The sequence below is a fragment of the Protopterus annectens genome, chromosome 10.part0 (assembly GCF_019279795.1).
Source record: "Protopterus annectens isolate FY-2018-M chromosome 10.part0, PAN1.0, whole genome shotgun sequence".
Classification (NCBI taxonomy): domain Eukaryota; kingdom Metazoa; phylum Chordata; order Ceratodontiformes; family Protopteridae; genus Protopterus; species Protopterus annectens.
Genome location: NC_056744.1, coordinates 557530368 through 557545626, shown reverse-complemented (window position 1 = coordinate 557545626; position 15259 = coordinate 557530368).

Sequence of the window (15259 nt, the reverse complement as noted above, 5' to 3'; positions counted from 1 at the left end):
TAAATGGCAGAAAAGGATAAAAAGCAAGTTATATGCAAATGAAGCAGTATAGCAATAGTGTAGTGGGCAGAGCATTCGTCTTACGAACAGTCATTCTCGGTTCAAGTCCCACTGCAGTACATTCCATTTTCCATGTCAAATCATTTTATGACCAATATTTTTTGTTGCATAATCTATTAAATAACATATATTTGTGAACTGGAGTACTGCATTAAATGCAGATGTGAGGTGTCAGTGTCATAATGTTGCAAAGTCCATAGATAATACATGTGCCCAATACAGTATATATATATATACACAGGAATCAGGGATACAAATGGAAGGTAAAATGTGTAATGAATGATAACTCCATACACCTTCCAAATCCCCCACCTTCCCAAGAACCATTAGACATTACTGTCTAAATTAGTGCAGTGGTAAGTGGGAGTAAGAACTAATAAGCAAGTCTAAGCACTATTAAGCAGTAGTAAGCCGGAGTAAGCATATGTAAGCACTAGTAAGTGGGTTTAAGCCTGTTTGTGCGGGGGTAAGCAATGGGCACACAGGTTAAGCAACATTGAAAGCTAACACTCTGTAAGCATATTTACCTGGAGGTTAGCATTGCTTACCCTCACGCAAACCCACTTACAGTTGCTTAAAAGTGCCTTAATCACTCTGTATCCAACAACTGCTGTTCTGCTCAGCAACAAAATAAACAGCCCTTGCAGGTCTTGAACTCAGAATCCTACACATGTTAGTCACCGTAGTTAACCACAAAGCCGTACATAAGGTTGAGGTATCACCAAACAAATCCTCACTATAGTAAAATCAAGCTGAACATGTGAAAGGAATCTATATACCGCCTTATGTTCTATAACCTACTACATGACATAAATATGAGAACTGGAGTACTGAAGTAAGCCCAAATGTGAGGTGTAATTGTAATAGAGTGTTGAAGTCCTCTATTAAACACAAGTACCCCATACAGTGTACATACACATGAATCATGGATACCATATATATATATATATATATATATATATATATATATATATATATATATATATATATATATATATATATATATATATATATATATATATATATATATAAACATGTAATGAAGAATACATCAATGCCAAAAAGCAAATATAATGCAAAGTACATATTAAGCAACACTAAGCATTGCACAGGCCAACTTAGTAGGTGTAAGCAATGTGTAGGCCAGCTAACTCAATTTGCCCAGTGGTATACACCTTTAAACAATGCCAACCTTATTTAAGCAGGTTTGCCCATAGCTTAGCCTTTTCAAAACCACTCAATCATGGCAAAGTGCAGTAACTTGGCCCTATTTAAACCAAACAGGTGGGAATACATCTCATAACTGGTTTTAGCTTCCCCTTGCAGGCACCATGTCTGGAATGAGAGAGGGAGTGCACTTTCAGGTGCAGTGCTGGGCCATCCAGAAGTCCAGAGTCATGGCAGGATTCCTTGTCAAAGATCATGAGCAGAGACTGCTGCAGGGCCAGTTCCAGGATTCCGTATATAAAGCGGAATCCTGGGACCATCTCGCCTGTGACCTTACCAGTACCACTGGCGTATCCCAAACTGGTGAGTAAGTCAGGCATCACTATGCTGACCTGAAGAGACAAAAGGGGAATCTCTTGGATTAGTGGATCCAAGAGGTTAGGACAACAGGGGAGGTCCCAGTAGTGTGTAAGTATCACTCCACTACCTGTTTAATAATTGCCAGCTCATGTATATTATGGATAGGTATGGCTAAATATTCCTCTTATGTCCTTCACAGCAGCAAGTGAGCGGGCTGTGAACCAGGAGGCCCATGGCTGTCGCTTAGAGAGGTGGCGACATGAGGCAGGTTAGTAATACTCTTGCATGTACTGTCATAGGAAATAAATCTAACTGTATTAGTAAGTCAATTGCCTGTACAAAACCTGTATTGTTTAAGGCAAGTACTGTATACACCAGAAAATATGGCAGGAAGAGTCTCATATATGTTGTATGTAAATAAAAGCATAATAGCCTGACAATGAAGGTCTAACTGCTGGACTGCATGCGTTTAATCTGGTATCATTTGGTAATGTAGATTTGCAATCACTTAATAGTACTGTTGTATTAAGCACTGTTACCCACACTGTGCAACATAAATAAAAAATGTGTAGGAATGCCTGTATATGACTGGTGTAATCTCCAGAGGTCAGCTAGTACAACTGGGAGGGACATAGACAAAAACAGTGAAAAGGCAGACAACAAAATGCAAATAGCACACACAACTGAGACGTGAACTGTTGTAATTTTAGCACACACAACCATGGTTCAAATCCTGGGAGTGGTAGTAGTATACTTACAAACTCATACCCCACAACTGTACAGATATGACCAGAATGTCCAGTAAATTGGCCCATATCTGCTGCCTGTCCCCCTGGGAAATCAGTGGGATTATCCCAGATGTACAAGTTGCAAACAAGAAATACAACTGATTGTCACACATCTATAAGAACAAACCTGTCACTCTAGCAACTCCTCAAACTGTTATGAGAGTAATAAGCCAAGTATGTCCCATCTACGCCCCCATGTTGCCAAGCTGTGACCATAGTGTGCACAGTAACAGAGTGAGGTGTAAGTGCATAATGCTAATATAAAACTGGTACTTTGTGTGAAAACAGTCAAGTAGTGCTAACAAACATTGCTCCCACAGGTCCATCAGATACGAACACTGTGCCCAGAAATAAAAGAGTGATACACTGTACTGGTACTGTTTACGCTGGTATTGTATGGCACTGTGAGTGTTGCAGTTGCTCTGAATAATAAGGTATCACTGATCACTTTCACCCACACTGTGCTACACAATATAACTGTCTAGGAAATCCTGTATAAGAGTGCTGTAGATCATTAAAGGTTGAATCGGGCAATATTTTACATATGTCCTGGTTCACCTGCATGTCGTCAAGCCATGGCCAGATTCTGTGCAAACAGAGATGTACATGTATGTGCATAACATCAACCCGGAAACTGGGAGTATGTGTAAAAACAGTTAGTTAGTGTTAACAAATAATTTCTCCACAGGTATACCAGGTAAGAGGTGTATACTGCAGGTAAAACCAGTCTATGTATATAGTTGTCGACAGCCATATCACTGTCCAAACTAAGGCAATAGAGTAGTGTAGTAATACTTGTAAGGTACAGATAACAGCACTGACTAGGAAAGTAATGCAAACTACAGGAATATACTAGTTGTTAATTGACATCTTTCCCCCCCTCCCCAACATATCTCCAACAATGCACTAAATAGCCACCTCAATTGGTATGTGATGACTTCACTGTCATGTTGGGACATATGTCCTATTGTTTGATAATTATTTACATCTGTTTCTATGCATGTGCTATGTTGAAAAATTCCAACATTGGTGGCATGGTGCCATCAGTGTACCTGCATGCTGTGGTTATTACCACTGTGGTCCCATATATGCATGTGTTCTGTTTGCTATGCAGCTGTTCCATATCTGGTGTTTGGGTTAATGGTAATATCTATGCATGAGGTTATACCTAACCCTGGAATGTGTTGACTATTACTAACCCACATATGTAGATAAACCATAAACACCATAGCACGTATGGGAATGCGGGTCCCAGCAGACCCACCTGTCCCACCTCAGCTGGTTGTGGCACCGGGCACCAGCACGTCTGGAGCCCAACCCAGGATCTCCTCATCTGTCAGTCCTGCACCACCTTCAGGTGTAACTGCCTCAGGGGATGGGGCTCACTCCTCACGGGAGTGGGCATGGACATGAACCTGTCACCCATTGTCAGGTCTGGATTGTGGTGCGTAATGAGCTCAATTAGCAATTTGGAGATCTACTAAGCCAGCACGAGGGCCACGTGTCATGACTAGAAGGTTGGCCTGGCTCTTGACTCAGTCCCCAGCACAGACACTTTTGGGGCTGTGAAGGTGCAGTGGTGACTGCCCATGGGTGGGGTCCTTAGTCCCAGTGTTTCCACTAGGAGGCTCATGGGCTTCTGATTTCCCAGCACCTCTCCCCATCAGATTATTTACCCTCCACATGTGTCATATATGACCCCTTTACACTTCTTGTTTGTCTTATCTGTTAACCTACCCAACCTACCTCCCCAAATATACCTACTATCCCTCCCCAATATCCCACTCTCACCTGAAACAAAAGGGCAATCTATTCCCAAAACAAATTATTGCCCCATACATAGTTGTCCATTTCACACACGTGTCCACTGGACACATGTAATCTGGTCTAATTGGCATCACAACATATTGTTGTCCTCCCCCTCTCTCAGGGGTTTGAGTGTCCAAATCTACCTCCTAATTCAGTGTATATGCACAGTTGCTGATGTAGAAGAAATGGGCAGCTATGGACCTTCACTACACCCTCCTGCACATCCCTAGCTATTTTCCCTATGGTCTTTCCCACTTTGTGCCCCTTTTCACCACTTTCCTATCAACCCATTTTTCTTTTCTTTTAAAGAAATTAGAGGGGGGGGTAAGCAGGGGTAAGCACTTTTAAGCAGCAGTAAGTGGGTTCAAGCCTGTTTGCACTGAGGTAAGCAATGCCTACACAGGTTAAGCAAGTTAGAAGCTGAGTATAAGAAACAGTAACCAGAAGTAAGCTGTGCTTACCTCCACGCAAGCCCGCTTACAATTGCTTAAAAGTGCCTTAATCACTCTGTATCCAGTGGCCCTTGCTCTGCCCTGCAACAAAATAAACAGCCTTTGCAAGGATGTAACACAGGACCCTGCATACCATAGTCAAACTGACTCACCACTAAGCCATGTCAGTTATACACAACCTTGATGTTATCACAAACGTATGATCCAGCCCAGTTATTCAACAGTGCAGGAACTGTATTTAAACATGCAGATGTATGTGTGTGCATATATATTTATATCTAAATAGATATAACATATATATATATATATATATATATATATATATAAATGCATACATCTATAGATATATATGTCTACATCTATATGTATATATATAGATATATATATATATATATATAGCAATAAATACATATATATATATATATATGTAAGCATAAATATATATCTATATAGGTATATACAGTCATATACCTATAGATATAAAAGAGAACATAACAAAAACATATATGTCCACATGCACCATTAATTGGGGTGAGGGGGCCAAAACAACATACGACTTGTACATATAGATACCCCCCCCCCATAGTCAAACACGTCTGCCTGCAATACAATACCAACTGTTGCAAATCCCATAACCAGGACCTGACTCAACATGGGCACAAGATGTTAACAGTACTCCATCCCACCTGTTTGATGTCAGGCTGGTATCAGTAACATATCATGCAGTAGAGTCTAGCTACCATAGGAAATGTACAATGTGGAAGCAATCAACATTCCTAAAATACATATACACAGACACATGCATGCTGATACACACACACACACACACACACACACACACACACACACACACACACACACACACACATATATATATATATATATATATATTTATACACACACATATATATATATGTAACTACGTATGCATATACATATATATAGTTATATATGTAACTACATATGCACACACAGAGATATGTATAGGAAGATACATATGTAGAAGGTGCATACAATACAGAACAGCCACTATGCCTACAGTTGCCACCTTACCAACTGGACACTGTATGAGCCATCCATACAAATGACAATTGTTGCCTGCAACATATACCCACAGAGGGGTCAAAGGAAATAACACCACACACAGGTTTGCATACATGGGAAAGCTTTATTTGCGTACTATTACAGTTGTATATGCCATGTTATATAGTTGTTTAGACTCTGACATACATATAAATGGAGCAATGCAACTGTGAAACAGTTATATTAACACAGTAGTCTTGAAAGGTTTACATATGTTGCTGTCCAGGCCGAGGTCTTCAAGTAGTACAATAGGAAAGACAGACTGGGCTACAGGATAACAATCAATCAACAGTAAGTAATGCAGATGTATAGTCCAGCAGTCTAACTACATTCTGTACACAATCCTTAGGGGGAAAAGACCGCAGTTGACACATTGGGATGTATCTGTTACATAACAAGGCATAACTGACACCATCACAATCACATTGACTGTAACCCTACCCCCACAGCAATAGTGCCGGCAGTGTGTGAACACCAATGGATGTGCACATGAATAGACCTTGCAATCATGCAGATTAGGGGGACATTTGTAGGGCAGACTGAACATACACTGACAAATGCAGATGGCCTATGCTAGTATACCCCTACCAGGAGTTGTGACTACTGTAGTACACATAACAATAGGTGCAACTAACTGTCATGATAAGGGTGTGCACATATATGCCCACACAGAGTGTATGCATCATGATCAGCATCCACACACCTAACAAATTCTGTAGACACTGCATGTGAAAGTACAGGACATATGTCACATATCAGGCTCATGTACTGTTAATATATGTGGTGATGTGATCCCATGGCAGATCAAGAAAGGGCGAATCATATCAGTAAGGGTGTGTACACTCCCCATAACCATGGTATGCTCTGATGGTTGTCAGTTTAATAGTATTAGACTGGTCATACATGGTCCGCTGATGTTGAGAGCTGTAAATCAGATATCAGGCATTCACAAATGACATCTGTCCACATACCATCCCAGGTATGTGTTGCTGAAAAACATAGGGGCTGTGAGCATTAAAGCTGACATAACTGACACAGTACTATACATTCAGCAATGGGTTGTACACCTGTGAGGTGTGGTGCATAGTACATAGCAGAGTGCAGAACAGGTGCACAGCAATATTGTGTACATGGGTACAGTGGTATCGAGGGGAATGGGGCATCACCTAGTAACACAGCACATGCATCACACACATGTATACTGTTGCTCGCATGGTTTGACTATAGCTGCACTGCATGCTGTTGTGTACCATATGTTATGCATGTTGACAGATGAGTAATTGGAGGACTGCGTGTACTATCATTATGCAACCTCACCTGTATGTGTGTGTGCATCCTGGTTGGTGGTTAGTTTGTCTGTAGGGTCACTCTGGTGAAGTGGAGGAAGGATAATGCATGTAGGATGTGTGTGTGATGTCTGTGTGTGTGTGTGTTTGTGAGGGTGTCCATGCATGCACATGTGTGATTGTGGGGTTGTTCATACAGCAGTACCTCCCTTTGGGATCATGCAGTACATGGACATGGACTGCCACATGACACACCAGGAATACTTGTCATGTATGTAATCACAGAACAGCTGATAGTATAATATGGCCTGTAGCATGAAGCAGGCATTGAGAGGGAAGGTAGACACCGGGAATACCCTTAATATCACATTCAGCAGAGAGGTGACTGACAACCTGTGTATGCAGCACTGCAGATGCATTGGGGAATTACTAGTCAACACCAGGGAGTGTATCCATATATTAAAGTTGTCACATGATAGGATGACTGAGCAGCATATCTGGCATGTACTGAGCAATACTTACACATAACACTCCAGTGCATGATATTATGGAGTGAACATAGTAGCCCCCACAAATAGGGGCCATGCTCATGATGTCCGGACATACACAGGGTGAACACTGAATGACAGCAGTGAGGTCATGGAAAACCACTCCACTCAGGTCAGGCAGATAATGGAGTAACAGGTCATGGGTTGTGATCACTTGTCTAGGCATTTAGAGGACTGATACTTAATGAGTGGTATCAATGAGTGTATCTTACCAAGTATGATGCAGGATGGGAAACACATGGGAATATACATGAGCCTGTCTGTAAAGTCACAGACAGGTATGTATTCATAGGTTCATAGGTTCATAGGTCGGTACTAGGCTATCAGCCCTAGGGTCTATACAAGCCTAGTCATAACAATTCCCTGGCTATTTCTTCCCACATTATTTACTTTCCTGGACCCCTGTCTAGCAGGGCGACTGACGTGATCCCTGGGGTGAATTTCCTTTCTCCCATCCAATCGTCAAGGTTCCTCTTGAAGAGGTCCAAAGAGACACTCTGCTTGACATGTATGGGCAATCTATTCCAGAGTCTGGGGAGTCTCTGGGTCAGGAACCTATCCCTCCAGCATGTTTTGTTTATTGTGATGACAAGGTTTAGATCCCTGGAGCGTGTAGCTCTGAGGGATTGGGATTTCTTTAAGTGTAGCATGTCCAACAGCTCTGGGTTTGACATGGCCTTGTATGTTAAGCAGAGATCGCCTCTGAGTAGACGATATGCCACAGAGTATAGCTGGAGTTTTTTAAGGCTGTCAGCATAGGGCATCTGCTTTAGGCCTGTGATTCTTTTAGTGAGGTATTTCTGAGGCCTTTCCAGTTGTTTCAGATGTCTTGAGAGGTACATACCAAATGGGGCATTGTATTCTATAATGGGTCTAATGAGGGATGAGTAAAGTGGGACAATGACCTCCTTTTTTCTGGATGAAAAGCCCTTTGTGATGAAGTGTGCCACATAGAAGGATTTCCTGACTGTTGTGGCGATGTGGTTATCGAAGGTGAGACCACTGTCCACCTGTGTCCCTAAGTCTCTTATGACACTTTCTGTGTTTAGTGTACTGCCACCTATATGGTAATTCATGGATACATGTTTTTTCCCAAAGGGGATAACAATACATTTCTTGGCATTGAGCTTGAGCCCATGGCTCTGGCACTAAGCATCTGTTTCTGTTAGGCCCTTTTGTAGAGTATCCACATCATTTGGGGATTCAATAATGGCTCCCAGTTTGCAGTCATCTGCAAACTTTGTTAGCCAGAGTCCCTTAGTGTTGACCTGTACTTCAGAGAAGTAGATGCCAAACAAGAGCGGCCCCAGGACTGAAACTTGAGGTACTCCACTTGTCACTTGTCTGGAGCTGGATTTGGAGTCGGCTACTTTTACAGTGTGGGTTCTACCAGTAAGCCATTTAGCAACCCATTGGGTGACATAGGGATTAATGCCCAACTTAGTAAGTTTATCTATGATTCCAGAGTGGGGGATGGTGTCAAAGGCCTTGGCAAGGTCTAGATAGGCCGTGTGGACCACCTTACCCTTGTCCATGGCACTGGAGACTGATTCATAGGTTCATAGGTTTATACTAGGCTATCTGCCCTAAGGCATTTATAAGCCTAGCCCAAATTTTTGTGGCTTACGCCACCCCTTATATGAAAAAATACTGTGCACATTAGTTTGTTGTGCCTCTGTCCAGCAGTGACACAGAGATGATTCCCGGGGTAAACCTACGATCTCCCATCCACAGGTCTAGATTTCTCTTGAACAGAGTCAGCGAGGTGCTCTGCCTCACATGGACCGGATTTTATTCCACAGCATAGGGAGTCTCTGAGTGATAAATCTATCCCTCCAGCACGTCCTATTTATATCCGTGCTAAGGTTTAAGTCGCTTGCTCTAGTGGTTTTAGTGGATTTGGATTTTTGAGGTGGAGCATGTCCATTAATTCGGGTTGGACATGGCCTTGTATGTCAGGCACATGTCACCTCTGGAGCAGACGGTATGCGACTGAATAGAGCTGGAGTTTCTTCAATCTGGCAGCATATGACAGATTTTGGAGTCCCTTTATCCTTTTGGTGAGGAACTTTTGGGGTCTCTCCAATTGCTGCAGATGTCGGGTGAGATACATCCCGAATGGGGCATTGTACTCGATCATTGGTCTGATAAGTGAAGAGTACAGGGAACAATGACCTCACTAGATCTGGATGTGAATCCTTCATGATCAGGTGGGCAATGTAGAAGGTCTTTCTAACCACTTTAGCAATGTGAGTGTCAAAGAAAGGCCACTGTCAACCTGGGTCCCCAGGTCCCTGATAACCTCTTCTGTGCTTAGTGGATTGCCACCTATATGGTAGCTTGGGGTTACCTTGTTTTTCCCGAAGGGTATGACTATACATTTTTGGCGTTTAACTTCAGGCCATGGCTCTGGCACCAGCTATCTGTTTCCGTGAGTCCCTTCTGAAGGATATCCGTGTCCGATGCACTTTCCACTATGGCCCAGTTTGCAGTCGCCTGCAAACTTTGTCAAAAGTCCTCCCATGTTGGCCTGTACTTCTGAGAAGTAGATGCCAAACAATAGGGGCCAAGGACCGAGCCTGTGGGACACCACTTGTGACCGGCTTGGAGTCTGACAGCGCCAGCAACTCTAACCCTGTGGGTTCTGTCCTTAAGCCAGTTTGCAACCCATCTTGTGACATATGGGTTTACATTTAAGCTGGTAAGTTTTACAATACCAGTGGGGTATTGTGTCAGCCTTTGCAAGGTCAAGGTAGGCTGTATGGACTGCCTTTCCTCATCAATGGCCTTGGTGACTGTTTGAAGAAGTCGACCAAGTTCAAAAGGCATGATCTTCCCTTGACAAAGCCAAACTGGGTCGGGTCCAATGTCTGCAAGTCCCTATATCTTTGTTTATGAGCTCCATTATGATCCTCTCCATAGCTTTGCAGACTAGACTTGTTAAGCTTATGGGCGGTAATTACCAGGGTCCGTGAGGTTCGCCTTTGTGGAGTGGGACCACAGTTGCCGTCACGCCACTCCTTGGGCACGTATCCTGTGGTAAGGCTGAGATTAAACAGCTGCCTTATGCGGGTTTAATTCCTCATTTAGCTCATGTAGCACACAGCGGGGACACCATCCGGTCCCATTGATGCTGTGTTTTTAGCTTTAGAGAGCAGCTTTCACCTGTGCATTTGAGATGTCCGGGAGGCTACACTCGGCTGGGATAGTTATCTCTCCTTTAGGGGAGAGGGGGTGAAGTTTGCACTGAACCTGTCTGCCAGTATGTTGGCAATGTCTGTGGGTTCAGTGATTTTTGTATCATTTTGGACTAATTCTGAGCATATCTGGGAGTTTCCACCCAGGTTCCTAACATAACTAAAAAGGCCTTATGATTGTCCTTTGAATCCATGGCAATTTTTCTCTCAAAATTGGCCTTAGTTGATTTTATGAGTGCTCGTAATTTTTTACTAATAATGATCAGGGTGACTTCCCTTTTATGGATTTTGTTCTATCATGTAATAGCTTTCTCCTCTTATTGTAAAGTTTGTTAATGGCTGGGGTCCACCAGACTGGACGTTTGCCCTTTGTGGAAAGAGTCTTGGTTTTATTTGGGATTGCCTGATCCATGCAGTCCTGGAGGTGTTCATAGAAGGCATTTGTAAGGGCTTCCGCAGCTTGGGTTGTGGTTTCCTCTGGCTCAGGGGCCTTGAAGGATACCACACCAGTCTTGAGTAGTGTGAAGTTTGCTTTAGAGAAGTTCTTCACTATGGTCTTTTTTTGTTTGGGGTGGGGGCGGGATGTGGATTTCCAGTGAGATTAGTTTATGATCAGATCTCACCAATGAGGGATATACTTCCGGTGTGGAGCATTTTGTCCCCATGTTTGTGACAATGAGATCTAGTATATTTTCTCCTCTCGTGGGAACAGTGACTAGCTGTTCCATGGCATTTGAATTTATGAACTCAAAGAAGTCAATCAGCAATTAAGGTGGTGTGTGTGTGTGTGTGTGTGTGTGTGTGTGTGTGTGTGTGTGTGTGTGTGTGTGTTTGTGTGTGTGTGTGTGTGTGTGTGTACTCTTATGCAATGCTGTACAGGTCTTAAAGTGCATTTATTGTTTTCCCCCACAGGTGGAGAGGTGGGTCCTTGTCCCTCCTACATGCAATCTGATGTTGGTGTCCTTACAGATACCAAAGATGATGATAGTACTGTTGAGGCACAGGTGGGGTTGTCAAGGAATGAGACAGTGCCATCATTTGACATCCCACTTTTAGCCACCCCAAAACTCGCACATACTTTCAGTGTCTATGCATACCCCAACACCAGTGGCCATAGTGGAGGGACAGCTGGTGTTTGGTGGCAGTGCACAGAAAAGTGTAGTAACCATACCTATTGTGTCTGGTCACAACAGGCATAGATGGATGTCTGGCAGGGCACCACATAGGCAGATGTCCCAGGGTGCTCATGGTAGGGCCACTGGTCATCATGCCCCTGGCAGACATGAAACAGTTGGTACCAGTAGGTGCATGTTTCAGGCTGCTATGGTGGTGCAGGCACGTATGGAACATTACACCAGACAGGGCCTGAGGCTGCAGAGGGCTGCTCTTACATCTGCAAGTGACAACTTCTGTGAACTCTCTGGTGCCATCTGTGCATTTACTGAGCTCATGGATAGACGGTCTGGTGAGATGATGGCCCTCATCGACCGTGGTTTGTCTGTGCTTGAACGTGTGGTGGGAGTGTGGCAATGGCCGCATGGACATAGGCCAGCAACGCCAACAGCTGGCAGTCAACATGGATGTGCTAGGACACCAAGGGGCTCCCTTAGTGGCAGTACCAGCCCCAGCACTGCAGGGGGCACTGTCCACACCACACCACAACAGGCCATGAGCACATGGTCCAGGCCAGTCCCAGGAGGGACCCGATTCCAGTGGACATTTGTCATCATCAGGTGAGAGTAGCACATTGAGACCTGTACCTGTACTTGCCCATGGAACCTCTGGCAGGCACAGTCCACATGTCTGTGGCAGGAGGCAGTGAACTGCACACCCTGCCAGGTATAGTCTGCAGCTGTCAATAAACACCTGTGTAGGGCAGCCACATGGCAGGACTATGTGCATGTATACCCACACACTATACAAACACACCTAGGGCAACCCCATACCTACACACACCACATCACCATGCCCAGTTTACCTCATTACACCCCTCACCCACACACACTTGGTGTCAAATGTATGGCCCACCCTTGGCCTCCGGCAAACCAACAACACACCCTGTGCATATGATGATACCTGTGCCACATCCCTGTCATCCATACCATTGATTCAGGGACAGGCTAATATGGTTCTGATGCACACGGTGACTGTGCTACAGTGTACCAAAGTATTGTAGTGTAACGTTGTCAGGAGTAAAGTGTAATGCATATATGTCAGGTAGTGTAGCTATCCAGCAACGATTCATTATAGCTGTTAGTAACACTGGTTGATTGTCGTCTTTATAATGTTATCCATTTGTGTTGTAGGTGTGCATGTGTAACAGCTGTGGTAACATTCCCATAGCCAATTGCATGGAAACACACTCCAATATCTAGGAACATCATGTTGGTGTTGGGCCTTTTCATTCACTGTGAGCAGGACTTAGATCTGGTGTTTGGCAAAAAGCATCACAGATGGATTGGGGATTTACATCTAACAACATACACTGTGGAAACAGGCCAACACACAGCATGAGAATGGCCTACAGTCATATTCCACAATGGGGTATGGCACTGTAGTGACACCATGGCTGTGACATATCTGGGGTACAGTTGAACACGTCACAGGTTTGTATAACATTTATTGCCTGTGCCACATGGACAAGTGACCCGCTGGGATGTGTATGATCTGCAACCTGATTTAGACCCATCCACATACACACACACTCTTACTTGGCAACACTGGACTAGACCCTACCTAGGTATGTAGTGATATTGAAGTGTGTGGCTTTCGTTGCACACACCACACAGCATTTAGGGTGAGGTGTGTTCCATGTTACATGTTACAGGCAGAACATCCCCAGACATGTACAGTATGCTAATGGGGGATGTAATGTGTGTATATGGACAATACATAGTGTGACATACCTTCATATGCACATTAACAGACACATAACAGGCAGACACATGTCTGAGAGACCTGGGCCTATCGTTGCTAACTAACTTTACTGTGTGTCCAATGTGTTACAGGTAGGCTGCACACAGCACATGCATAACTGGCCTGGATTGTGGTATCAGATACCTGTATGGTTGATGGTGACAGTGGTAACCATAAGGTGGTACATGGGACATATACCAGGTGTACCTTGGTATAATGACAGTGTACACAGCACCCACATCCCCCAGTGGATACTGTATTCTCTGAAACCCATGATGACACTCTGATATACCCACCATCACACATTGCTCACAACTGCAATACAACCCATTGTATATCCCAACCGTGTTACTACAGGGATATACATCTAATGCACATGCCACAGGCATAGTAGGGTGTTGCATTGTCATGCCTCACCTATGGGCAGCAACAACACTATCTGTACTACTGCGTGGCAATGGGTATTGCAATAGGAGTATGTGACCTCAGAATGCTGCACCCTACAGATATACAGGCATGCACACATATACACACTTGCCAGAACTCAATGGATATCCCATGCCTATCAACCTATTTGTACAACACTGTTGTACTGGTACTGCAAGGCTCATGTAGCCAGTATGGAGAGGAGCGTAACAGGGCACATTTAATGTCCCATACAGCTGCAGCCACAACTGACTATGGCAATGAGTGTTGCTGAGGCTGTGAAGGCCCTCATGGAATTCTCAAGTACAGGTGTAATAACACACAGACACTGCTATACTCAGTAAAGCACATGTACACATGTGTCAGTGCAGGGGTGTATCGCTGCAAGTGGTCATAGCTGTGTACCTAGCTATTGTCCAAGGAGAGATGGGTTGTGTAGGGGATGTGTGTACAATGGTATCCTGACACCTGCCATGTGGCAGCAGGCAATTTATCAACAGACACTACTGTGGTAGTCTTCATGTTGAGGGTGACATGCATCAGCAAGTCCTCCAGGTGCCTCCTGCACATGACCACTGAGGTGATCAAGTTGACATGTATGCAACATGCATTACAATACATGGTTAGTGTCTGTGATGGAAACCTGTACCCAAGCATGTTATGTTGACTGTGGTAGTGTAGTAAAGGTACCCGTGGCATGTGGTGCATACAAGGCTTTATCTCCTATATGTGATGGTTCTTACACAGCTGAGCAGACATGTCAGTGTCAATCAAGCTTAGGTTGCCTGTACATATCCCAGCTGGATACCTGCCATCTGCACATCTGTACTGGGAGTGACAGTCATCAGCTTGGCAAGTAGCTATGCAGTAGGATGAATGTGTTTACAAATATAAGTTTGACAACAATATGTATGCCATAACTACATGTCAGAAGCTCTCACTAACATGCTGTACAGACGGTAGTCTACAGTTACATTCCACATGTCGGATCATTATCCATTAGGGGTTATATACTATGACACAGCTCACACACTAGGGATACAACAGAGAGGCCTCAGAGTTTAGCTATGCCTGAAGGTGTGCCTGTTGTCAGTACTACATTTAGCACTCTACTCTTGCCTTGGTAAGCACTGTCAACAGTAGTACCACCATGCTACACTACATGCC